Here is a 27960-nt window from a genome sequence, read left to right as displayed (position 1 = left end):
TTATAGACAAATTTTGAACTCTCTATAGTAGTGTCTCGGGTATTGATAAAATCTGTTTTTTTTTTTTACTCTTAAAAATATTGATCCGCAAAGATCATGGTGAAATTTGAAAAAATTATTGTGCTACAGGACTTTCAACTATCTATAGTAAAAAAAATGTGTTTTTATGCTTCTTAAAAATTGAAATTGCAAAAACATCGATCTGAAAATATTTTTAGTAAAGTTTGCAATACTATAGAGAAATTTTGAACTCTCTATAGTAGTGCCTCGGGTATTGATAAAATTTTTTTTTTTACTCTTAAAAATATTGATGCATAAAGATCATGGTGAATTCTATAGTATCTCATTTTATAATGAGAATGACCTTAGGTTTGGTATAGGTTTCTATGAAATTGTTTTATTTTTCGATCTCACGATGTTAATCGTACATCGTGCACATATTTATTGTGCACACTGTGTTCAAAGATGTGTCGAGAAAAATAATTTTGAAGTACAGTGCCAGGAGCGTAGATAGTGGTGCCAATTGTCAATATGCGAATCACGAATAGAACAATTCAACTTAGAGAAATACAAGCAGTGGTGTTGATGACACAAATTTGATCAGTACCCAAAGCATTATTAGAGATAGTTGAAAGTCCTATGGCACAATCATTTTTTCGAATTTCATCACAATTTTTGTGGACCAATATTTTTAAGAGTAAAAGAAACAAATTTTATCAATACCCGAGGCACTACTATAGAGAGTTCAAACTTCTTTATAGTATTGCAAACTTTACCAAAAATATTTTGAGATCGATGTTTTTGGAATTTCAATTTTCAAGAAGCATAAAAACACATTAACTCTTATTACTATAGATAGTTGAAAGTCCTATAGCATAATCATTTTTTCGAATTTCATCACAATCTTTGCGGACCAATATTTTTAAGAGTAACAGAAACAAATTTTATCAATACCTGAGGCACTACTATAGAGAATTCAAAATTTTTCTACAGTATCGCAAGCTTTTCCCTAAATATTTTCAAATCGATGCTTTTGGAATTTCAATTTTCAAGAAATATAAAAACACATTAATTTTTTTTAATTACCAAACTGCAATCTCAAAAAAACCACCAAGTGCAATCTTTCGAAGTTTCTTAGGTATCGTTCGCACAATCGAGAAGGTACTCGCGTGACAGCGGTTCTCGGAAATATCTCGTCTCCAGTATCCCATAGTCGAGTTCTCGACGTAAAAACACGCGTGGAATGTGTTACGCCCGTTCCACGGGAGCCACAGCACAGAGAGTCGACATTTTATTGCAACCTCGGGAGTCCTTTTCTCTCACAGTATGCGCATAAAACCGATCGGTTGCCGGGAGATTTTCGTTCACCATTGGAGAGTATCATTCGCGAAAGAAAGCCCCGTTTAATGAGCTCCGTTCACGGGTAATGCGATTACGGTCGCATTAAAAAGTGCCGTCTATTCGTCGGAGATTTATCAATAGTCGACTCGTATCACTTAATCCCGGTATAATGGCCAGTGGAATCGTTCCTCGCATTATGTAAAACGCCGTGTGGGAGTTAATTCGTGGGTTGGAAACGATATGATGAAATCGTTTATGACCTTTCGAAATCACGATCGATCGACGATTCCGAAATGAAAATACGCTCAGAGTGTAATTCTCGTAAGTGAACAACCCGTGGAAGCGCGAAAGTGTAATTATCAAGGCGCCAACATATTTCTGATGCGTCACGACTGTTTAGATAATTGCACATTCTGAGAAATAGCTCGAATCCTACGTAATGTTAACGACCCAGACCCAACCGACTCGCTTTCGTTGTTACCAAAATTGCATCCTTTGTTGTATCGTACGGTACATTGTCTTTCAAGCATAAAGTGTACACCAAGATTCCTCGACCAATGGCACTCGAAAGATGTCTTAATGGTTGCATGACTTACGACACACTTTTGTCATTACCATAATCGAACCCTTTGTTACACCTTCGGTACATCATTTCGTGAGGGTAGATTAATTTGGGAACAATTTGCAAGGTTTGAGAAATTAATTCTTGGTGAAATTTTTGTCATCGTTTTCTCTCTAAATGACCGACTAGTTGGTGCACTTAACTTCTACGGGCGGGCTGCAAAGTGCCGGAATAGAGTGTAAAAATTATCTAATACTGGTTGTTATAAAATAAAGGTGAATAAAGTTCTAAGATATTCTAATATATACGTGCATTAAATGAGGTAGGAGTAGGAACAAAACATTAACAAAGCACACAATTAATAACTACGCTGATCACGCTGACTCCGCTGACCACGCTGACTCCGCTGACTCCGCTGACCACGCTGACCACGCTGACTACATTGACTACACCGACTACGCTGACCACGTTCACCTCGCTGACTACACTGATTACGTTGACTACGCTGATCACGCTGACTACGCTGACGACACTGACCACCATTATTTCTCGTTTCTATCGGAATAATCTACTAAAACGAAATTAGTACTCGTTGCAAATAATATATTAACACTTTCTCGAGTATTATTTTGTAGTGTTTTTAATTTTATAATATTGTAAGAATTATCTAATACTGGTGGTTATAAAGTATGGATGAATAAAGTTCTAGGCTATACGTGAATGAGGTAGTAGTAGGAACAAAACATTAACAAAGCACACAATTAATAATTACGTTGACTACGCCGACTACGCTGACCACGCTGACCTCGCTGACTACACTGATTACATTGACTACGCTGATCATGCTGACCACGCTGACCACGCTGACTCCACTGACTACGCTGACCACGCTGACCACGCTGACAACGCTGACTACGCTGACCACGCTGACCACGCTGACAACGCTGACCACGCTGACCACGCTGACCACGCTGACTACGCTGACCACGCTGACTCCACTGATCACGCTGACTACGCTAACCACGCTGACTCTACTGACCACGCCGACTCCACTGACCACGCTGACCACGCTGACTCCACTGATTACGCTCTTCGCGCTGACCACTCTGACCACGCTCAACCGCTCTTCTTTCTCGCTTCGCTCGCTCGTCCATTCCAAATGCTTAAGATTCTCTCCGTATCACACGCAATCCCTTTCATTCTCACGCGTCACCACAAGAGCAAAAGAGGCAAGTACGTTAGTTCGAACCTTCGGGCCAATTTTACGATCCAAGGACTCGGGGTAATCCAACGAATCAAAGTTTGTTCCATGCTGGTTGGAAGCATAGCCTAAATATCCTGATCCCGATTACATCAGGAACTTCTCGCCGTTTTCTTTCGCGTGGTCGCGGGCCATCGTTTGCACGCTACCGCGAAGGCGCGGCTCGAAAGCCCGTGAAACTTTCCAAAAGGATTTCGAGAGATGAAGCTGCTCGCGACGCGAACTTGCCCCGTGGCTTTTTTCTCTCCCAGGGTTAATGCATCTCGTGGGACGTGGATCGTACAAGGATCTTCCTGACGAATTTTTGATCGAGCTCCCTTTTCCCGCAGCGCGGGAAGTTTCTCCATTGAACCGTTGCGGAATCCTGTCCGCATGGAATATTGATTGCGTCGAACGAAAAGATATCGTAACGACCGATGTTTACGACAAAATCTCTGCTAAATTTTACGCCCGTTAGGGTCGCGCGAGAGCAGACTCCTTCACTACTATAACGCTCTTGTTTTAAAAATAATGAAAACGAAGCAGAATGGGACGAACGCGAGAGTGATAAGTAATAATTGTTCATAAATGTTCCCACGAGTTCTGAGATTCCTCGTAATTTATATTTTCCACACCAAATACTTCAATATTGATCAATTTGATCAGAAGTTTTCATATTGCACTTTTAAACGTTTACTCTTTAAAATAAAGGAAATGAGGAAAAATATAATATCACTTAGTGGAAGAAGAGTATTTTCGACCAACTAAAGCGAGTTCAGTGGTAGGAAAAATTTCTACGTCGAATTAAATTCACGGTTAATTTTTCAATAATTATACACGAATGTGGTAATTAAATAACAATGTGAAAAATCTTCGAGAATCCTGCCCAAAGGTCAAATAGACTCTATGTTTTCGTTAACTTTAACGCCTAGAATAATATTGTAACCCGAGTATATTCGAGCGCAGCGGTTGGAAGGTTAAATTATGTATCAAAACAGTGCCTGAAAAGGTCACATTTGAACGCCAACATATTGTAACGTTTGAATTTGCATCTGGATCCATCAAAGCTGTGGCCACTGGTAAGGAAATTTTTATTCAAAATACTGTGGTATCGGAATTTTCCGTTCCCACTTGGGTCTGATTCGAGTGCAGGCCTGGAAGAATGTATTGCGTGCGAATGGACTCGAATCAGGGTGAACACTTTGGCGTCGATCTGTCGCCAGGTTCCCCGAAGGGCACGAGCGACCCTTTACAGGTGGTCGTGCAAGACGACCGAGCATGGGAATGCACGAGGACGAAAGGAAATGCGTGTGGTCCGGAGAAAATGAAGAGTGTTTGGAAAAGACGAACGATTGAGATAGGTGAACGTGACCAGATGTCTGAAATGAGAGAGATTGAGGGTTAGAATGAAAGGGAATGAAGATGTGTGAGGATATATGGTGCGAGAGAAGAGTGTTTAGAGCAGTCATTGTTGGAAAATTGTCGAAGCGTGTCATGTTGCGTAAAATAAGAATAGCGGAGTCAGCGGAGTCAGCGGAGTTAGAGGAGTCAGCGGAGTTAGAGGAGTTAGCGGAGTTAGAGGTGTCAGCGGAGTCAGCGTGGTCAGCGTGGTCAGTGTGGTCAGCGTGGTCAGCGGAGTCAGAGGAGTCCCGGAGTCAATGTATTCAGCATGATGGGACAAACTCTAAGCTGTCACTTATTGGTGAAGGACTCGAGTCACATTCGAATCCTGATTTGTCGAAGTTAAATATAGTGAGGATTGGTGAGAGTCGCGACGATCATCTAATCCAAACTAAGAACTTTTACTTGAGATTATTCGGAATCGAGAAACAGTGGATTAAAACGGACAGCGTAACGACGTGGCGACAGGTAGACTTCAAAATGCAGATTGCTTTATTCGAGAGCTTGGTGGGTTTATATACATATTACATACATTATGTACATTATATACATTATATACATTATACATTATATACATCATACATTATATACATATCTTAAGGAATATTCTATGGCGTTATGTGAAGTACAGGCTGAAAAGTTCCACACGGCTAGTTTCCGGAGCAAGTCTTATCAGGAGGCGCGTTCGTCGAATTCGAGCTTGGAAATCGGAATGCACTGGCAGCGTTCCGCGTGGTCAGTTGAGTCAGCGTGGTCAGCGTGATCAGCGTAGTCAACGTAATCAGTGTAGTCAGCGAGGTGAGCGTAGTTAGCGTAGTCAATGTAGTCAGTGTGGTCACCGGGTGATAAAATCAAAAACACTACAAAATAATACTTGAGAAAGTATTAACATATTATTTGCAACGAGTACTAATTTCGTTTTAGTAGATTATTCGGATAGAAACGAGAAATAATGGTGGTCAGTGTCGTCAACGGAGTCAGCGCTATCAGCGTGGTCAGAGTAGTCAAAGTGGTCAGCGAGGTCAGCGAGGTCAGTGTGGTCAGCGCGGTCAGCATGGTCAACGTTGTGAACGGAGTCAACGTGGTCAGCGTGGTCAGCATACTAAGCGTAGTTATTAATCGTGTGCTTTGTTAGCGTTTCGTTCCTACCACTACCTCATTCGATACACGTACATCCTAGAACCTTATTCACCCTTATTTTATAACCACCAATATTAGATAATTCCTACAATACCATCGACTTTGAACTCTCGAAAATAGTCATTCGAAAGATACGATTTCGCCTCATCGTATAAATACGTTGCTCCTTCGAAGCGAACAATCCTCCCCGTTCCATCGAGAACCACTTCTTCCTGTATCGTTTTAAATTCACGGCACCGGAAAAAAGTTGGAAAAGAAATCCATAACCTGCGTAGGCACGATAAATCCCCCATTGTATCGCCGATCCATTCGTTACTATATATGAAATGTCTGTTGTTCCCCCGCGTTCATCCCCAGATATCCCGCGTGGTTTCTCCCCACCCTTTGCCCGAGTAACCGGAATCGACGATAAGCGTGACTCAGCGCCGTGCTCGTTTCTCGTGGCAAGGGGCGAGAACGACGAAGTTCGTGGAAAAGCCACGCGCGAAAATGTTTCCGGAGCTTCGTCCGCTTGAAGTGGCCGACGAGTGATCTCGAGGACGTCCCGAGCCGCAGTTTTTGAGTGGCGACATTCTCGTGAGCCAGCCGTGGGAACAATGGATTCCGCGACGAGTGTCTTCTCCGTCAACCTACTGTCCCTTTTGTACCGGAAACAATGGCTCCGTCCGTTTGAAAGAAGTCCCCTCCCCCCTCTACTTTCTTGGTCGATTCTCGTCTCGCGAAATTCCGACTTCGCGGCCCTTTTTGCATCTCACTCGTCTCGATCCCGGCCCTGCCCCACCCCCGAAGAAACCCTTTGGAACTTTACCCCGCCGGGTAATTCGATTCCCCACGAACAATCGAGAGCTCGCAAGTTCGGGAGATTGGGTAGGGGGAGTCTCGTTTATTGCCATTCGAACGAGAATTTTCCCGCGTTCGAAAAAAAGACTACAGAGTGGAAACGGGAGCCGAGAAGTTGTCGAGAGGATTGGGAGGACGTAGTTCTCTTTAGGGTTGATAGGCTTTGAGAGTGTAAACAATGTTAAAATTATTCGAGTAATTGAAAAATATGATGAGAGACCGTTGGTAGACCATCCCCTGTGATAATTCAATTTTCAGAGTTATGAGAGAACAATGTTCGACAGAGAGTCAGAACATCCATTTGGTGAAAGATAGCAGTGATAAGTTTCCAGAGATGGTCGAAAATCTAGTGAAATATTGTAGACACGTGTAGCAAGAAATGGAGGAATTGAAAGATGGGAAATGTTGGACCCAGTAACCGTAGGAAATTGTTTCCGAATATTTCTCCCGCGCATTCGTGTATAATTTCCCAGCTAATGAATTTCCCATCGAAATACACGTATCCCGCTCCCTTTGTTCTCCAACGAGTCAGAACCACCTCGGGCGAAGGCAGCGAGTAATTTCGGGGCGTCCTAATCCCGGGCTAATATTTCGTAACGGTGGTCGGCTATTCTATTATCCACGTGACGCCATAGATCTCCATCGTGCTTCGACGGACCTCGCGGACTCCGCGCCGAAACCGCGGCGCGTTTAATCAGATACGAGCGCTATTATGGCTCGTTATCCGATGGCTGGCGTAATGCAGCCGCGCGCCGCGGAAAAGATCGCGCGTTGACTTCGTTGACAGCGTTAACCTCCTGGGGAAAGGGGTAGGGAGAGAGGGGGAGGGTGCGGGTGCTCGTATCGCGCGATAAACCGTAACGAAGCGAACAAGCGTAATCGCGTCGAGTCGCGAGGGCTAATTACCCCCGGCCGCATCCCCACTCTCTGACCTCGCGCCCGCGCGATAACGCCCTCATTAACTCTCCTTTGGCGACGAGGACGGACCGCGACATTTCCTGCTCGACCCGGACCCGGAAGCAATAAGCGCGGTTCGTTGGTCAAAAGTGAATTTGGAAATCGAACCGTGTTCCTCGCAGAGATTCACGTACGTGTCCGCGAACGTATATTTTTTTTTTAGAGAGCGTGGCTGGGTGCCCGATATCCTGTTTGACTTGGTGTTTCCACGTCGAAAATTTGATCGCGGAACAGACGTCCCGGATTGCTTTCGAAATACGAAACGACAAGTTGACAATTTTCCGCGAATCTTTCCCTACGGGACCGTACGAACGACGATTCGAATATCCAAGTGAATACCGTTCGAGTACTTGGGAATTCGAGTGATGCTCGAACACTATTCGAGTACTTGAGAATTTGAGTAGGGCTCGAACACTATTCGATTACCTGAGAATTTGAATTGGGCTCGAACACTATTCGAGTACTTGAGAATTTGAGTAGGGCTCGAACACTATTCGAATACTTGAGAATTTAAGTAGGGCTGGAACATTATTCGAATACTTGAGAATTTGAATGGGGCTCCAATACTATTCGAGTACTTGGGAATTCGAATAGAGCTCGAACACTATTCAAATACTTGAGAATTTGAATGGGGCTCGAACACTATTCGAATACTTGAGAATTTGAATTGGGCTCGAACACTATTCGAGTACTTGAGAATTTGAGTAGGGCTCGAACACTATTCGAATACTTGAGCATTTGAATAGAACTCGAATACTATTCGAATGCTTAGTAATTCGAATACAGATCGAACACTATTCGAATATTTGAGAATTTGAATGGGTCTTGAATACTATCCGACTACTTGGAAATTCGAATACAGATCGAACACTATTCGAATATTTGAGAATTTGAATGGATCTTGAATACTATCCGATTACTTGGAAATTCGAATACAGATCGAATACTATTTCAATAGTTAAATATGTAAACTTTTTGTCAAGTCTCTGAATATTCGTACATCTAAATTGTTAGTACGGTTTGAATTATACATGAAGTACATTTTAAATTATATTTTTAATAGAAATATTACTGTTCAACATTTCTATTTTGGTAGAGAAGAAATTCGTTTACATTTCTCAGCTTCAAGCAGCTTCCTTTTGCGAGAGCTATGTTTCCATCTGTACAAAAGTGTCTTTCAGCGGACAAAGAGGTAACTGGCATATTTAGAAAGCATTCCGCTAACTTTGCCACGAAAGGAAACTTATCCTTATTTAATTTCCACCACTTTAGAGGATTTCCAACCCTCGACGCGACTTGATAACGAACTGATTATAAAATATAATGTCTAAATCCATCCTCGGTGTCTGCATCGTTCAAATACGTTACAAATATTTCAATACTTTCTTGTTTGAATAATAATACTGGAGTAACAACACGTAGATAATTTCTTGTTTGAATAATAATACTCGAGTAACGACACGTAGATACTTTCTTGTTTGAATAATAATACTCGAGTAACGACACATAGATACTTTCTGGTTTGAATAATAATACTCGAGTAACGACACGTAGATACTTTCTTGTTTGAATAATAATACTCGAGTAACGACATATAGATACTTTCTTGTTTGAATAATAATACTCGAGTAACGACACGCAGATACTTTCTTATTTGGACAATAATATTCGAATAAATACATCTTAGTACTCAAATAATCGAAATTCATTCGTATCGTTCGAGTATGCATAAAACGTTCGAATACCGAATTATTCGAATACTAGTAGTCACTCAATTCGTCGTAAAATGCACTTTAGGTGCGCACTAATAACACATAGCTCGTAGTTAGAACGCGTTAGCCGAATGGTTTTATAACATTTCCCAAAGGAATCTCGGGAGCGTGTCGGTGAGCCGGAGTGGCGAAACATTCACGGAAGAATCGGAATCCGCACGGATGGAACCCGCAAGCCAACTGGAACTCCGAAACTCGAGCATTCTCTAACTTGCACGCCGCAGAAACTCCATGGATCGAGTTCCGCGAACAAACGAATTCATGAAGTCCGGCGCGAGGTTTTCGATCCGCGACGCGTCTCTGGGTTCCAGACCCGTCGAGCTCGCGTCCCCAGCGGCATTAATAATTAGCCTAATGACAAAACCCGGCCCCCGTGCCGGACGCGGCGCTTGCACGGCAAACAGACGACAAATTCGCCCGGTCGCACGCGTTATTTCCGACGAATTACGGTGTTTGATCGCAGCCTGGAAACGTTTACGAAGGCCGGCTGGCGGTCGTTTTACACGGTCCGCCGTTTTGCCCAGCTTTCCCCACCAATATCCGGTGATTACAAGCCCCGCGGTTTAAGATTAACCAACCGAAACGCGACCCGCGTTCTGTTTCCCCGTGTTTTCGGCTCGCGGAACGCAGACCGTGGGTTTTTCGCGTTCCGTGTACTCCGCTCGCTGGATATTACGAGTTCGGACTCGTTTGTAAAATTGTTCTGTACTCGAATGCCAATCGAGTAGTACTTTAAATGTTATTTGAATAGTGGAAGCGATTCGAATACAATTCGAACAATTGAATGACTTGTATACAATTCGAATAATTAAATGACTGGAGTACAATACGAATAATTGAATGACTCGAATACTATTCGAATAATTGAATGACTCAAATACGATTACAATGTTATTTGAATACTTGGGTGATTTGAGTACTCGGAAAATTCAAATACTATGAGAGTAAAATGTGAATACTCGAGCGATTCCAATACAATTCGAATAATTGAATGAGTTGAATGCAATTCGAATAATTGTATGACTATAATACGATTAGAATAATTGTATGACTCAAATACATTTAGAATATTGTTTGAATAGTTGAATGATTTGAATACTCGGAAGATTCAAATACTATGAGAATAAAATGCGAATACTCGAGCGATTCCAATACAAATCGAATAATTGAATAACTTGAATACAATTCGAATAATTGTATGACTGGAGTACAATACAAATAATTGAATGACTCGAATACAATTCGAATAATTGAATGACTCAAATACGATTAGAATGTAATTTGAATACTTGGGTGATTTGAGTACTCCAAAGATTCAAATACTATGAGAGTAAAATGCGAATACTCGAGCGATTCCAATACAAATCGAATAATTGAATAACTTGAATACAATTCGAATAATTGTATGACTAAAATACGATTAGAATAATTGTATGACTCAAATACAATTAGAATATTGTTTGAATAGTTGAATAATTTGAATACTCGGAATACTCAAATACTATTCGAGTAAACCCCGAATACTCGGGCGAGTCAAATTCTATTGGAGTACTCGTGTATTCAAGTCCAATTCCAGTACTACGAATATTCCTATCACTCTAAAATTTCAGAGTTCGATCAAAGTTCCATTTCAGGTTCGAGTTTGAGTAAATTGCAGTCCGAAAAAATTATATCCATTCCAGTTTGATTACCTCGCAATTGACAATTTGTATGTTTTTTAATCTTGGGTCGAAGAATTGTACAATAAACAATGTATTCATCTCTTACGATCGAAAGATCCACATTATTTTGAAATTCAATTGTTGCTCGTTAATTTCCAATCTCGAAACGTTAACATACTGTTTCGCTGCACTCTCGACCGGGAACCATGATTTTCAGCGAAACGACAGTCGCGCGAGGTAACCTCTAAAGAAGGTAACTCGATCTCCGAGTTGAAACTCACTAAAACAGTTAGTAGGATGGGGATGGAGAAAAAAAATACTGCTCTTCCTACAAGACCGGTTGTGGACGTCAATCAGGCTCCGAAACGAATCAGTGGCAAATGACTAATCTGTTCTCCTTATTCGTGGATGTACGAGAAATCGGTATCGCGACAATCGGTAATTAAACCGGTTTCTGTTTGCCACGGCGGTGATTGTCGACGCAAAGTCGTCGCGGCGAGCGGTAAAACCGGATACAGAGAGGGGTGGGATAGTTGAGGGATGGGAGAGAAGAGAACGATGCAACCGCTGAATGTCAATGAGGCTTATTAAAGTCAATACCGACTGTGCGGATTGCAAGCCGCGTGCTCTAACGTTACGCGGACAACGTGTATCGAATCAAATCTGGCTGTTGTTCGTATAAAATTAATTCAATACGATTCGTCAGGAAATCGGTACCCCACGTATATAAGAATATACATAACGAATATAAGTCGAATACTCAATTATTCGTATCCTTGATCACACCGAATACACGGCCTTTCGAATACTATACATTCCTAATATTTTACTTCTCGAATCTTTCTACGATTGATACAATTTCTACGATTTGAATATCAAACTAATACAATTCGAATAATTGACCACTCGAATATTCAATTATTCGAATACCCGACCATTCGTATCCTTGATCACTCGAATACACGTTCATTCGAATACTATACATTTTCAATATTTTACCTCTCGAATCTTTCTACGATTTGAATATCAAACTAATACAATTCGAATAATTGACCACTCGAATATTCAATTATTCGAATACTTGTATATACATTCAATTCTAATTGAACAATGTATATACATTCAATTCTAATTGAATAATGTATATACATTCAATTCTAATTGAATAATGTATATACATTCAATTTTAATATCTAAATAGTGTAATGTGGGCTGTGAATCACGTTCTCCGAATTCCTCTATTTCATTTTCACACTTCACGTCGTGGAATATTCGAAGATCTCCGTTCGATTCCCGCCATCTCGACAAAAGTACAGGAAGGTACATAGTTGTATCATTTTTCATCCAATCTAACCGAAACCATTAAATCGAGAACGCTCAATACAGTCTCTGCTGTTTACTAAGAGACAGTCGTATCACGAAGCTTATCGTTTGATCGAACTGAAAGGAAACGTTGGAAAATTACTGTTATCCCAGGGGCGGGCACGTAAGTCGATGGGCGCGGAAATCGAGCGTTAAAAATTGAAAAGTTTGCGGAAAAGGGCGACAGGTGCGCTCGACGTGACCTTTATGTAATCCCGCGAACTTCCCCGCGAACGGAGTTTCGCATTTTCCGAGCGATTATCTCCCGCACTGGGCCTGGGCAACTCGATTTCTTTCATTCGCCACTTAACGCTGCCGCTCCGCTCGCCGTGAAAGCTCTTCGAAGTATTCCCAATCAAAATGAACGAAGGAAGAGAAGGAGGGAACCGAGGTCGTCCTGGTCCTCTTATTCAGGTCCCGTGTAATTCGATTACGGCCAGCTTCGACGCGACTTCATTACACAATCATTGTTATCCTGAGTTTGGTTTTCGGATCGTTCAGCTCTCGAAGTCAAAATTGAATCCAACAGCAGGAAGGAGGGTGGGAGAAGTACAAGCTTGACGAACAATCTAAGGATATTAACGAACGGTATATACTATACTATATTTTATTTATTTTTAACGGTAAATACTATGGTATATATAATACTATAGTATATTTTATTTATTTTTAACGGTAAATACTATAGTATATTTTATTTATTTTTAACGGTAAATACTATAGTATATTTTATTTATTTTTAACGGTAAATACTATAGTATATTTTAATAATAAATAAATATTCAGCAAGGCTGGGTTATTTATGCAGCCTTGATACTCCGTAGCACGTTCCTAAAACGCTTTAACAGGCTTAATTATACGATAATGGTTTCATTATGGTGGAAAGAAGATATTCGTTTAGGTACGTTATGGTCGTGGAAGGGATACTTTCAAAAAAGTTGATACCACCGTTGACGTCCTCGCGTTTCCTCAATCTCTTAATTGATTTAGGACTGCTGGAAAGAACACAGCATCGCGTATTCCACGGAACAGGCAGTTCGCGAATCAATTTAATCAACCGTTAATTTAATTAATTTCCGCTCGACGGCCGATTACATTAATTACATTTAATGGAACACCGGACTCTGGCGAAGAAAAACCGACCGTCACTCAAATGGCTGTTGGTGCCAACGGATTAATACGTCTCGTACGGAAAATGGTTACTTCAATATTTTATACCAAAGAGCGAAACAATAAGTCTAATGCGAAATGTCCATAAATAATCATTTCCGCTCGAACTGACGATAGTTTATATGCCTCCCTTGAATAGTACATATTTTTTGTATATATTAATTGGTACTCTCACGTACATACCTATTCCATATTCCAATCTCTTTCCTATTTTTATAATATAAATAATGGTAGTAATTATTTATTTTATAGTAGTACATTATTTTATTTTATTTCTGACGACTCGTAAACTCACAAATCGGAGGATAAAATGAAATATTTGAATAGATACTCAGATATTCAAATAACATTACTCGCAATACTCAAATATTCGAATACTACTCCTCGAATACTCACATACTCGAACATCAGTATCCAACTACTCGAGTATTCCAATAATATTACTCGCAGTACTCAAATATTCGAATACTACTCCTCGAATATTCACATACTCGAACATCAGTATCCAACTACTCGAGTATTCCAATAACATTACTCGCAGTACTCAAATATTCGAATACTACTCCTCGAATATTCACATACTCGAACATCAGTATTCAACTACTCGAGTATTCCAATAACATTACTCCCAATACTTAAATATTCAAATACTACTCCTCAAATATTCACATACTCGGACATCAATATTCAACTACTCGAGTATTCGAATAATACACTACTCGAAAATTCAATCATTCCAAGTTCGTTAATAAAATTCGAATATCCATTCTCAAACGATTCGAGTACCAAAAGGAGTTTCGGTTATCAGTGATCTGACGTATGGAGTGTCATTCGTTGTTATGGGAACCTGTGCAAATGGAATTTCGGTTATCAGTGGTCCGGTAGGTTTACAACCTCAAGTCGCCCGAACCGAGTCGTTCAAGCGTTAAGACGAGTATCTGCCCGCTTTGGTGACACTCGTACGCGATTCTCGTGCGAACCGTGTCGCAGAGGTAACCGTCCACTTGACTTTCAGCAAATCCGTGCTCATCGCCACAGAAGTACCGAAACGAAACAAACACCATTACCAAGAGACTAAACCGCGACGATGGTGTCTGTCGCTCTCGTAGGAAAATTTCGCGAGCCACCGCGAACTTCTCCGTAGACGTTCCACACAGTTAATAATGGCTTGTTAAGTGGTCTGACCTTGTTCAGCGCACTTAAGTCGTGCATACTGTATGGAAACCGGCGCAATATACGGGCAAACGGCGTCGCGGTAAACTTCCGGTGCACGTATTTCGCTCCTCTGCGCGGATCCCCCCCCCCCCCCCCCCACGTTCGTGTACCCCTTGCCCACGCTTCGTGCCTCTTTTTCGCCGAATTCGCGCTTCAAACGGTTCTCGTTCCCCGTACCCTTTGTTCCATTCGAGGAAATTGCATTCTTGAAGCGTGCAACGGTGCACGCGCGCGCGCACGAGCGTCTCTTTTATCCACGGTGCGCTTGATTTTAATCGTTCGCGCCTCGAATTATACACGAATTTTCGGAAACGATTCCAACCGCTTTGTCGACTGGTCTCGAAATTTTTAAGCTGAGCTTGTATCAGACTCTCGAACCTCTCACGGACGAGAAAAACGAAGTGGGGGGAGGTGTCTATTTGTCGTTTTTCTACGAACCACGAGGATCGTTTTTTCAGGCTCAACGGTTTTGGAATTTATTTATCCTTTTTACGTTTCTCCCGCAACGGTTACCAAATACGAAAAACGTAAGAAGAGGGGGGAGAAAAATAAAATCAGGTTTGTGGCCAAACGAAAACGGAGTAAAGTGCAGAGAGACGAGGGGTGTGTTCGAGAATTTATTATGGTGAAACTACCCGATGAATTATTTTGAAATTCGTCGTATATGTTTCTCGATTCTCGAGGAGTACTTGTACATTTTTTTATGTTGATACGATTGATAGTTTCTTCGAAAATAATTGTTAAAGAAGTCACCGGAAGAAGTGGTCGTTTCCCTCAGGAAAGCGAGGAGAATCGATACCAAAGGTTTAACAAATTTTCATTAGAACTATGGTCGTCTCGACCACTATTATCGTTCTATTGATTACTCATTTCCATTCGACAAAAGGGGGTTGGAGTGTCTACGTCCAGTATACTCTCTTGACCTTTCGCCCACCAATTATTATTTATTTAAGCATTTTGATCAATTCTCGCAACCAAAAGAATTCACCGACAGAACGACTGTATTATTTGCTCAGAGAACTTTCTCCGTTACTGTACGTCGAAAACTTGATCAATTCTATCGCAAAAAGAAAAAAAGAAATATATTCCTCCAAGGAGGAAAATTCTTGAGTGATCGTTTCTAAAAAAATTCCATTACCACTTTCGATAGAAAATTCTTGCAGTAAATTCTCATTTACTATGGCTTTATATTCACATACTCGAACATCATTATTCATCTACTCGAGTATTCGAATAGCATTACTCGCAATACTCAAATATTCGAATACTACTCCTTGAATACTCACATACTCGAACATCAGTATCCAACTACTCGAGTATTCCAATAACATTACTCGCAGTACTCAAATATTCGAATACTACTCCTCGAATATTCACATACTCGAACATCCGTATCCAACTACTCGAGTATTCCAATAACATTACTCGGAATACTTAAATATTCAAATACTACTCCTCAAATATTCACATACTCAGATATCAATATTCATCTACTCGAGTATTCGAATAGCATTACTTGCAATACTCAGATATTCGAATACTACTCCTCAAATATTCACATACTCGAACACCGGTATCCAACTACTCGAGTATTCCAATAACATTACTCGGAATACTTAAATATTCAAATACTACTCCTCAAATATTCACATACTCAGATATCAATATTCATCTACTCGAGTATTCGAATAGCATTACTTGCAATACTCAGATATTCGAATACTACTCCTCGAATATTCACATACTCGAACATCAGTTTCCAACTACTGGAGTATTCCAATAATATTACTTGCAGTACTCAAATATTCGAATACTACTCCTCGAATATTCACATACTCGGACATCAATATTCATCTACTCGAGTATTCGAATAGCATTACTCGCAGTACTCAGATATTCGAATACTACTCCTCGAATATTCACATACTCGAACATCAGTATCGAACTACTCGAGTATTCCAATAACATTACTCGCAATACTCAATACATATTCTCATAATACATATTCATGTGTTATGAAAATCCGTGTACAAAGAGAAATTTACTGGATGTAAACGGCATCAAACGACGCCAGAAACACTCGCCGAGCATCACCGAAAGCGAATCCCGTCGTTGGAAATAATTTCGTCTCGGTAATTTCTGAAAGGCCGCCGTAAAAGATCAACAGATTGATCGACGACACCTGAGCGAGTAAAAGGAACACCCCGAAGAGCGTAACGGAGCCCCGTAATGGACGTCCGCGTAATTTTTCTTTTATACACGACTTCTGGGATTTCAAGCCTCGGCGCTCCACGACGCTGATCACCTCGTCGAAAGGAGCTGTTTCTATCCGCGACAGCGCCAAGTTTCTCACCCTGTTCAAGGACTCGTTCGAGCGTGACATCCCTTTAGAGAACTGAGAGCTCCGAGCGGGCAGCGAGCGACGATTTCCTTGCGACGATCCGCTGGATCGTGAAACTTTAGCCGAGGTATTCCATCGTTTTCTCTCCGTACGATTTCTGGAATTCGATTAAACTCGCGGAGGTGTTCGTTGATTCGTTAGAGCGTTGATTTAGACACCATTGAGATCTTAGATCGGGAAAACTTCGAAAGAATTTCTTCCACGACTATTTCTTTCGCGTTTAATTGTCCAGGTTTCTAGGAGGTTTCTACACGAAGTGAACGAAATTAGCTCTGGTTACAATCGTACGATATTTGAGGTGAAACAGGATTCGTGAGAATCGAGTATTACCCGCTTTCAAGTAACAAGTTTCACACTCGCATTCAAGTAACGGAATTATATCCGGTAATGAAATTTAAAATTCTTATAGTTTTCATTCGATCGGAAGGATAGTATTGTTTAAGGAATTAGATGATGTTTAATGACAATTTGTTACTTTGTGTACATTATTTTTTGTCGAATTGCAAGTAAATTATGGCGAGAGTTGTGTAAAAGAGGGGAGTTAAATTACATACGTTAATGAAATTTAAAATTGTTATATTTTTTATTCGATCCGAAAAATAGTATTGTTTAAGGAATTAGATGATGTTTAATGACAATTTGTTATTTTGTTTAAATTATCTTTCGTTGAATTCCATCATTAACATCCGTTAATGAAATTTAAAATTCTTATATTTTTCATTCGATCCAAAGAATAATATTGTTAACGAATCAAATGATGTTTAACGACAATTTGTTATTTTGTGTACATTATCTTTTGTCGAATTGCAAGTAAACTATGGCGAGAGTTGTACGAAGGAGGGGAGTTAAATTACATCCGTTAATGGAATTTAAAATTCTTATATTTTTCATTCGATCCAAGGAATAATATTGTTAACGAATCATATAATGACAATTTGTTATTTTGTTTAAATTATCTTTCGTTGAATTCCATCATTAACATCCGTTAATGAAATTTAAAATTCTTATATTTTTCATTCGATCCAAAGGATAATATTGTTAACGAATCATATAACGTGATGTTTAATAACAATTTGTTGTTTTGTGTAAATTATCTTTCGTTGAATTGCAAGTAAACTATGACGAGAGTTGTGCAAAGGAGGGGAGTTAAATTACGATTTATATTCATCTCTCGTGATAAATATGCAAAGATTATAAAATTGCGATCTTGAATACGTATTACGTTCAGTTGTGCGTAAAACGAATCACTTCTAAAACGTATCTGCGCCTTCTGCTTGTTCGTTGCACAATTTTCCGTTCGGCTCTACAAACATAAATTCGTAGTAATTTATGCAAGCTTGAGATTTCGTATTAAGTTTGAGAAAGTTACCGCCGCGCGTTTTATTAATAATAAGCGGGGAACGACTGAAAGTAGTAGCGAATTAAGGAAACAATTTAAAATTCGTAGAGTACTCAATTTCCTCCGAGAGCAGGGAAACACGGTTCATCACAAACTCAGAGATTACGAGACGAATTGGCTGAAACGCTCGAAGGACTTATCGCCTCGAATTTCTCGCAAATTTCCAACGAGCGAACCGAAAGCGCACAGACAGCTCTTATAATTCACATTCGGGAGTTTCCAGCAATTTGGAAACGGGGATCGACGGTGATCTCTGCTGAAAGGCATCCGAGAATTCAACACCGAGAAAATTACCCTAGACGAACCACAGGGTGGTCCGTAAATCACGATCGTTGGAAACGTAACCTTGAAAAATTTGTCAAAGAAACGATAATTAAATCGTTCTCGAGCAACTCAAAACTGAACCGACAGATGGACTCATTTTTGGAACGGTGACTATTCAAGATTAATCTCGTTGGAAATGTGATCTTAAAAAATTGTCAAAGAAACGATTATTAAATCGTTCTCAAGCAACTGGAAACTGATCCGACAGTTGGACTCACTTTTGGAACGGTGACTATTTAAGATTAATCTCGTTGGAAATGTAACCTTGAAAAATTTGTCAAAGGAACGATAATTAAATCGTTCTCGACCAACTCGAAACTGAACCGACAGATGAACTCATTTTTGGAACGGTGACTATTTAAGATCATACTTTAAACGATCGCGATACACTGGACCACCCTGTATGCACAAACTGCGTGAAAAATTTGATAAAACTCACCTGGGTGGCTCCCGCGCGCAGTGAAACGGAAAACTTGCGAGCGGAGCGAACAGGGAGGGTGGGTTTCGCGTTTAATCTTGGATCTACGTTGCAGATCTAATCATTCGAAACAATATTGCCCTGTTCATAGTGTTGGCCGCGTTTCGTGTAGCGCACGCGACCGTTTCGCCCCGACAAAATCTTCCGGGTTCGCGTAATCTCATGGGGTGGCCCTTCATCGTGGTTAACTCGCTGCAAATGTTTGTCGGTGTTATACGCATTGACCCACATCAGCTGTTGAACGTAAATATTAACGTAACACCGCGAACAGGTCGGAGATTAGACGTCGATGTTTTCCTTTCGTCGGTTCTGCACTCTGCTGGCCGTTCCATTCGTCAATGGGATTTACGATTCGCGCTTCAACGGGCACCGTAAACTTTTAACGAAATCAATTTGTTCGGGTCGGGAAACCGGGTTATCGCGACCCAGCCATCTGCTTGACAGCTCTTGCAATGGTCGGTGTAATTGTGTTCTCATTGGGTCACGGGGAGCGATGGAAACTCGCGATTGTAGTAAAAAGCAAGACAATCTTTTTAAGATAGGCCGCCCAGTCGAGCGCAAGTGAAGATTTTTTAGCAATGGTGATTCAGAAACGAAGATACGTAGAATAAGGTTTTGCTATCTCGAAGGCGAAGTCCGGGCCGTTCTATCGCAAACGGAATATATTGGTCGTTCAAGGTCACCCTCCCTTCACTGTGAATTATTCAGAACTCTTTGCAAGCCTGGAACGGTTCGCGTAATTGTATTTTCATTGGGCGACGAGAAACGACAGAAATGCCCAATCTTGTTAAAAACAGGACAATCTTTCGAAGATAGGGCGCGCAAAACATTGTGTGCGACGATTTTTTGAAATACATTTTGATCGATACTTTTCGCGTATCATTTCCTTCTCTAGTCATAATCTTTCTAATTAACTTGAAACCACCACGCTATAGGCCAATCTTGACGTAACCACCTATCTCATTAGCCCAGTAGTTGATGTTAATTAATGTTACATTAATATGATATATAATATTGTCATAAATTATATCGCGAAGCAACGATAACATTGCAAATTTATGATAATTGCGAGTTAATCTATGCGCTGAATATACAAGTACATGAAGATTGGCAGTTGGGGGAAAAAATTTTGCTACGTAATGCTTCCGAATTTTTGAAAAAATTCATTCTTCTTAATAAATGACATTCGTTCGTGTATGGAAATAATAATATTCAATTGCTCGCATATTCAAACATTGAAATACTCGAGGAGCATTCGAATACTCGAATGGTAGGAATACTCGAGGAGTATTCGAATATTCGAATGTTAGCAATACTCGAGCAGTATTCGAGTACTCGAATGTTAGAAATACTCGAGGAGTATTTCAATATACTCGAGTATTAGAATACTCAAGTATTAGTACACTCAAATATTCAAATAGTGACACTCGAGGAGTATTCGAATATACTCGAGTATTAGAATACTCAAGTATCAGTATACTAAAATATTCAAATAGTGACACTCGAGGAGTATTCGTATATAAAAGTATACTGATACTCGAGTATTAGAATACTCAAGTATCAGTATATTTGAATATTCAAATAGTGATACTCGAGGAGTATTCGAATATACTCGAGTATTAGAATACGCAAGTATTAGTGTACTGAAATATTCAAATAGTGACACTCGAGGAGTGTTCGAATATACTCGAGTATTAGAATACTCAAGTATCAGTATATTTGAATATTCAAATAGTGATACTCGAGAAGTATTCGAATATACTCGAGTATTAGAATACGCAAGTATTAGTGTACTGAAATATTCAAATAGTGACACTCGAGGAGTGTTCGAATATATTCGAGTATTAGAATACTCAAGTATCAGTATATTTGAATATTCAAATAGTGATACTCGAGAAGTATTCGAATATACTCGAGTATTAGAATACGCAAGTATTAGTGTACTGAAATATTCAAATAGTGACACTCGAGGAGTGTTCGAATATACTCGAGTATTAGAATACTCAAGTATTAGTGTACTGAAATATTCAAATAGTGACACTCGAGGAGTATTCGAATATACTGAAGTATTAAAACACTCAAATATTAGTATACTCAAATATTCAAATAGTGGCACTGAAGGAGTGTTCGAATATAAAAGTATACTGATACTCGAGTATTAGAATACTCGAGTATCAGTATATTGAAATATTCGAATGGTGACACTCGAATTCGTAGCGTTTGACAACCTACACACGCGCAAACGAATATTAAATTATTCGCGTCGTCTCGATGCCAGTGATGACGCGACACGGTCGAAACGATTACGTTTCGTCGTACATCGACGCGCAAGAGTGGGGGGCGTGATCCCGAGCGGCCACTCAATTGCTTTCGTCCCGACTGTGGTAACTGCGTCACAGGTCCGTTCACGGGCCAAAGGACTGACCACTGCGAACTAATAATCGAGAGAATACGATACGGCGACCGAGCGCCGCGAAGTGCCGGTGCGTACGGACGTTAATCACGGCGTCGCGATATGGCGTTCAATTAACATCGAGCATTGCAGATTGCCGGCAATTGCTCGCCGGAGTTAAGCCGGTGGTAACGACGTACCCAGGTTTGGATTTCAATCGCGTTCCGGGGGAAGTTCGGCGTATTCAATGTTCGGGAATTTCGAACGAGCTTGTGGGACGGTACAGTATCGCGATAGAAATCATAAACATAGTGTGGAAACTGGAGACGAAAGGGCACGATGCGCTGGAGGAATAATTTTTCGAGCGATAAAATTTCACCCAGTGGAACACGCCCGTGGAGAAAAAGCGAAAATTAATTATCATTTTATCGTATCGAATCCGATGTTTGCCGAATCAATCCACCGTCCCTGGATATTTCCACAATTTTTTAATATTTGACGACTGCAACTGCTGGACTCTGTGATCCGTTGATGTTGCATAACATCATGTGCTGTGAGTTCACTTTTTATTGTTTCTTCGAAAAAGTTTCATTATTATTCGATGATAACACTACTCGCATTACAATATTCAGATACTATGGATATTTAGGTACTTTACCGGTGCACATACTATTCAAGTACTCAAGTATTCGAATATACTCACAGGTATTCGAATACTCGAGTATTCGAATAGCATTCGCGAATACTCGTGTATTTGAATATCTGTGAGTATATTCAAATACTCAAGTACTTGAATAGTATGCGCAAATACTCGAATGCCCAAGTGTTTGAACAGTATTCTCCAAATATTTGACTACTCAAGTATTCGAATAGTATTATATGTATCAAGTATTCGAATAATATTCGAATAGTATTATATGAATCAAGTATTCGACTAATATTCGAATAGTATTATATGTATCAAGTATTCGAATAATATTCGAATTATATCTAGGTATCAAGTGTTTGAATCACCGAAGTATTCGAATACGGAAAAATGAAAACGAGTCTTGTCGATCAAAGAGGAAAACTTTTTAAAATTTATTCATTCGTGTACACTCGCAAAAAAAATACATCTTTACTTTTTAAGTAGTCTTCGTGAAATAATTTGGCTACATTTACACATGACGTGATGCCATATTCAAAAACTATTTGAATGCACGAAACAAACAAAGTTTCCCATCGAAGTCTCTCCATACTCGAGGGAAATAACTTTGGGAGCGTACAGTTGATAAAGCAGCCGCCAGCGTTCTCGATTTGATTTCAATCGAGTTTCACCGAATTTGAAGCATTCGAAAATTCCATTCTTCGAAAGACTATCGATCAATATTTAAACACGTAACGTAACGAAGTGAAATTCAAGGGGTTGGCTTTTTTCATTTTTTCAAAATTCCTCCTGCGTATTTCCGGTACGGTGTTGGTCTTGGAGTCTGCAATAAATTCTGGAGACACCGTACGATATCCCTTTCGGCCATAAACATAAATTTCACGCCTCGCAAAGGAGAAGTCCCTAAGAAATTTTTCCCACAAAATGTCGTTACGTCTTTTGACGCTTACATCCCGGAACTTTTTACAATAATGAAAAGTGCCTAATTTACGTTCCCTTTCGCTTCATGCCTTCCTAAAGGACTCAAAGCGTTCACTTGTCCTACTTCGGTCTGATGTAAATAAACGTTCAGTAACTATTGGACAACAATTTTTTATTTTTTTTGCGTTTGTAAATATTTTAACAAATTTTTTATTCCCCCTTCATGGGTATATTCTTTGGCCCCTCTGGTTGCACTATTCTCTCCGTTCGTCGTTCCTCGATATCGAAAGCATTAAAAATTTTTTGTGTTTGTCGATCGCTCTAAAAAAATCCATACTCAGAAATTTTCTCCTTTTCCACCTTCGACACCTTTTTGACCGCCAAATACTTACCGAGACGCTCGAGAAAAAATTAATTCTCAAATTTCACGAGAATGTTCTTTGATGGTTCGACAAGTGTTTCCTGGTGGTTGGAGTATGTGAACATAACGCGACCGAGGTTGCAGCGGGATCGTCAGCGAGAGATAAAGCGTCGGATACGAGTCCGTAAACGCTTGCAAACGCGTCGGAAGCAGGGATTGAAACTCTTCCGGAAATAACTGTTCCGAACTGTTATATAAAGGTGAAACGGTTCTCGTATGTATCGGTGCCGATTACGGTTCTAATATCGGTTCTACTAGGGTTATATAAGGATTCTTTATTGGTTCTACAATGCTTCTATATCTGTTCTATATTCGTTCTCGCGTCGATTCCATTTTGGTTGCGTCATCAATTCCTTACAAAATTAAACTGTTAAATGAGTGTGGCATATATACGCTCCGTGATATTTTGTGTGTATACATACATGTATCGTGCGATATACAGTATGTATTAGATAATCTCGTAAGTAATGTCGTTTTTTGACGGTGATTTTCGGTGAAAAAAATTAATATTTACATTTATTTTCGATCGTCGATACATTGACCATCAGTTTCGATTACCTTTTCCCATCTATCGGTCGACTTTCTTATTCCATTTTCGAAAAACTTCCGGGATTTTCAATGAAAATACTCATTTAGTGCTGACTTTACATCCTCGCTATTGTTGAAATTTTTTCCACTTAAAAAATGTTGCATCGAGCGCGTTACCAACCGTGAAACTAATTCGTAGATCTCTCTGGGAATTAATTAACGACCGTTTCGTTGTGTTAGATCATCCCGTAAGTAATGTTTTTTGACGGTGACTTTCGGTGAAAAAAATTCATACTTACATTTATTTTCGATCATCGATATATTGACCATCAGTTTCGATTACCTTTTCCCATCAATCGGTCGACTTTCTTACTCCATTTTCGAAAAGCTTCCGGGATTTTTAATCAAAATACTCATTTAGTGCTGATTATACATCCTCGCTATTGTTGAAATTTTTTCCACTTAAAAAATATTGCATCGACCGGAATAAATGGTAATCGCTTGGGGCAAGGTCCGGAGAGTATAATGGGTGTGGCAGAAGTTTCTAATTGAAATTTTTAATTTTTTCTATCGTTATCCTTGCTGTGTGTGGCCTAGCGTTATCGTGGTGGAATAGAACACCTTTGCGATTCGCTAACGATGGCCGTTTTTCCACCAACGCTGCTCGAAGACGTTCAAGTCGTTGGCTGTAAATCTCAGGCGTTACGGTCTGATTTTGCTTGAGAAGCTCAAAATGAATAATTCCTCTAATATCCCATCACACGCGCGACAAAACTTTCCGGGGACGAAGACCTGGTTTTGGGCACTGTAAAGATGATCGACCAGGTGATAGCCATTACAAACCTTTTCGTTTGGGATTGCGGTACAAGACCCACTTTTCGTCACCTGTAATAATCTGATCGAGAAACGAACGATTATTTCGTCGATTTCGCAGGGAAGCAGAAATGTTCATGCGCTGGATACGGTTAGAAACCGTCTGTTCATGTTGTACCCATTTTCTCAGTTTCGATACTTTTCCCAATTGTATTAAATGTCTACGGACGGTACTGCTGCTACTGCCTAATCTCTCAGCAATTTCATTGGTAGTTAATTGTGGTTCTAACACGATCAAAGCTTTTAATGGCTCAGGATTGAACGCTGTTGGTCAACCGTACCTCGGTTCGTCGGAAAGCTAAAAATCACCTCTTCGAAATTTGGAAAACCATCTTTGACACTTTCTCAAATTCGAAGCACGTTCACCATACACTTCGCAAATGTTTTTAACCGTATCCGTGGTTGTACCACCTTTTTTAAATTGGTATAGCATACAGTGCCGCAAATGAAGTTCGCACAGGCTCGTTTGAAATTTTTTTTTCAAGTGAAAAACGTCGATCGAACTGCATCGATAGACTGTCGAGAGAGCACTCTTTAAGCTACATAGAAAGAAGTTTCTCTAAACACATCGCCGAGATGCGATTCAAGCGTTCATTTAAAGTACGATAAGAGACAACATTACTTATGGAATTACCTAATACATACGTTGTATCGTTCACAGTATATGTGTATTAATACGATACATTCCACAGTGTGTCGTATGTAAACACATATCGTGTAACGTGTTACATGGCGTGGAGATCGGTCGTGTTGTGTACAGCATATAGTGTAATGTACCCTCTTACACGAAATGTGGTTGATGTCACGCACAATGTACTGGTCTTACATGATCCTCGATTTACGATCTGCGTGTATTCCATATTACATACGTTACATCGCGTATTATGTATTGCACAGTGTGTCGTATGTAAACAAGTATCGTGTAACGTGTTACATGACGTGGAGACCGGTCTTGTTGTGTACAGTATATAGTGTAATGTACATTCTTACACGAAATGTGGTTGATGTCACGTACAATGTACTGGTCTTACACGATCTTCGATCTACGATCTGCGTGCATCGCATATTACATACGTTACATCGCGTAGTATGTATGTGCATCGTACAGTATGCATCGTGTTTATATATATTACGTGTTACAAAAGCCATCGCCTGAGGCGGTCTGGTTGGTTGCTGGCACCGGTACAGAACCGATACCGGAACTCGATACAGAACCGATATGTAAATCCATATTGAAACCAGAATCGACTGGTTCGCCAATTACGGGTTTACCCGTAACGATTATTCCGATCAATGATTCCTTAAAGCAGTTCCAAGACCCCGAAACCGATATTATAACCGTGTACAATCCCCACCCCCGTTCCACCTACTCACCGGTGGAAAGGGAGCGCGTGGGAGTTCGCAACGCGAATGGACCGGGAGTGGGGGGACAGGCGACGAAGAAACAGACGCGAGGAAAAAGAGGCGAACGCGGGAAAGAGATTAGGGAGGGGGAGAAGGGGGCGGGCACACGAACGCGGAACGAATGCAGGAAGACGTATAAACAGCGACAAAGGGGTACCGGTGAAGTTAGAGGGGGAGGGGACGCGCGCAAGAAGGAAACAGAGACAGAAAAATCGATGCAGGGTAAGAAGATAAATAACGATGGAGGGTTCCGTGGGGGCGGGGCGGGTGGCGGATAGGAAAACGGAGCGCCATGGTGAAACGGAATCGTGGAAATTGAAGAAACAGTCGAACGACTGGAAGAGTTGGGCGCGAAGAAGGGGTTGGGGGGGGGGGGGGGCGGGAGCTCTGGTTTAGAGCCGTGGAAAAGTTGATAAAGCGTTCGCAAGATCGAGTCCCCGATCTGTTTTCGATAATTGAGTTTTCATTGTTTCGAGCGGCGACAGTGTCGATAATTGATGTTTCTCTCGCAACGAGCCTTCTGTTGCGACCGTGGACCGGTAAATTGGTTTATTTAGTACCTCCACCTTGAATCGTATTAACAACCCGAATTCGGTGTAACTCCGGTCTCGGTGGTAACCGTACCATCGTGACGGGTTTTTGTCCCCCCCCCCCCCCCCCCCCGACAAGGCCCCCCGTGCGTTATAATGCATCGTTGTTTATATCGTCGGTTCACTTTGCACGCGATTCGTACTTTTCGCGTCGCGCGTATCCCGAGAGCTTTAAACGGGCCGTATTTTACTAGGGGGCTGTTTTTCAATTATTCTTGGACGCGCTTCCGGGTCGCGAACCACTCGACAAAATTTTACGCCATTCCACGTACAGGAAGCAGCTTAAATGGCAATTTTTTTAAATTATGGCATTGCCATTGCTTGGATATCCATCACATGGAAGGAAGAGTGGATCCACCCGATGTAAATTGAAAGAACATTAAGGGATACCCTATGAAAATATTAAGTTGTTCGGAAAGTCATTTCAATTTTCAAAATGGGGAGTATATAATTTAATAAAATGTTTATACGCTTAAAAAAAATTGTGTTTCATTTTGACCAAAAAAAAAAATGAAATGACTTTTAGAACAACCCAATAAGTATGACAAATCCAGGTAGAGAATTCAGTTGTTCGGAAAGTCATTTTGTTTTTTTTTTTTTTGGTGAAAATGAATAAGTATGGTAAGTATGAAAAATCCAGGTAGAGAATTAGGTTGTCGGGAAAGTCATTTCGTTTTCCAAATGTAGAATATATAATTTAATAAAATGTTTATACACTCTAACAAAAATCGTGTTTCATTTTCACAAAAAAAAATGAAATGACTTATCGAACAATACAATTCTAGAAATCGGAGTGGAAAATCTTGTCGAAGTCGCGTCGTATTTCTCTCGCGTCCGATGTCTGACGTTTTTGCCGCGTTCACTTCGAATTCTCTTTAAGAGACGGTGAAATTATTAGACGATCTTCGCGGACCATTCTTTC

General features: G+C 40.4%; 1 long non-coding RNA gene across 2 annotated transcripts in view; it reads left to right on the top strand.

Annotated features, from left to right (window-relative positions):
- Positions 1 to 27960, top strand: part of LOC143145994 (uncharacterized) — a 137959-nt gene that overhangs the window by 87051 nt on the left and 22948 nt on the right. The window lies entirely within an intron of this gene.

The sequence above is a fragment of the Ptiloglossa arizonensis genome, chromosome 4 (genome assembly GCF_051014685.1).
Source record: "Ptiloglossa arizonensis isolate GNS036 chromosome 4, iyPtiAriz1_principal, whole genome shotgun sequence".
Taxonomy (NCBI): domain Eukaryota; kingdom Metazoa; phylum Arthropoda; class Insecta; order Hymenoptera; family Colletidae; genus Ptiloglossa; species Ptiloglossa arizonensis.
This window is presented reverse-complemented; position numbering and strand designations above follow the sequence as displayed.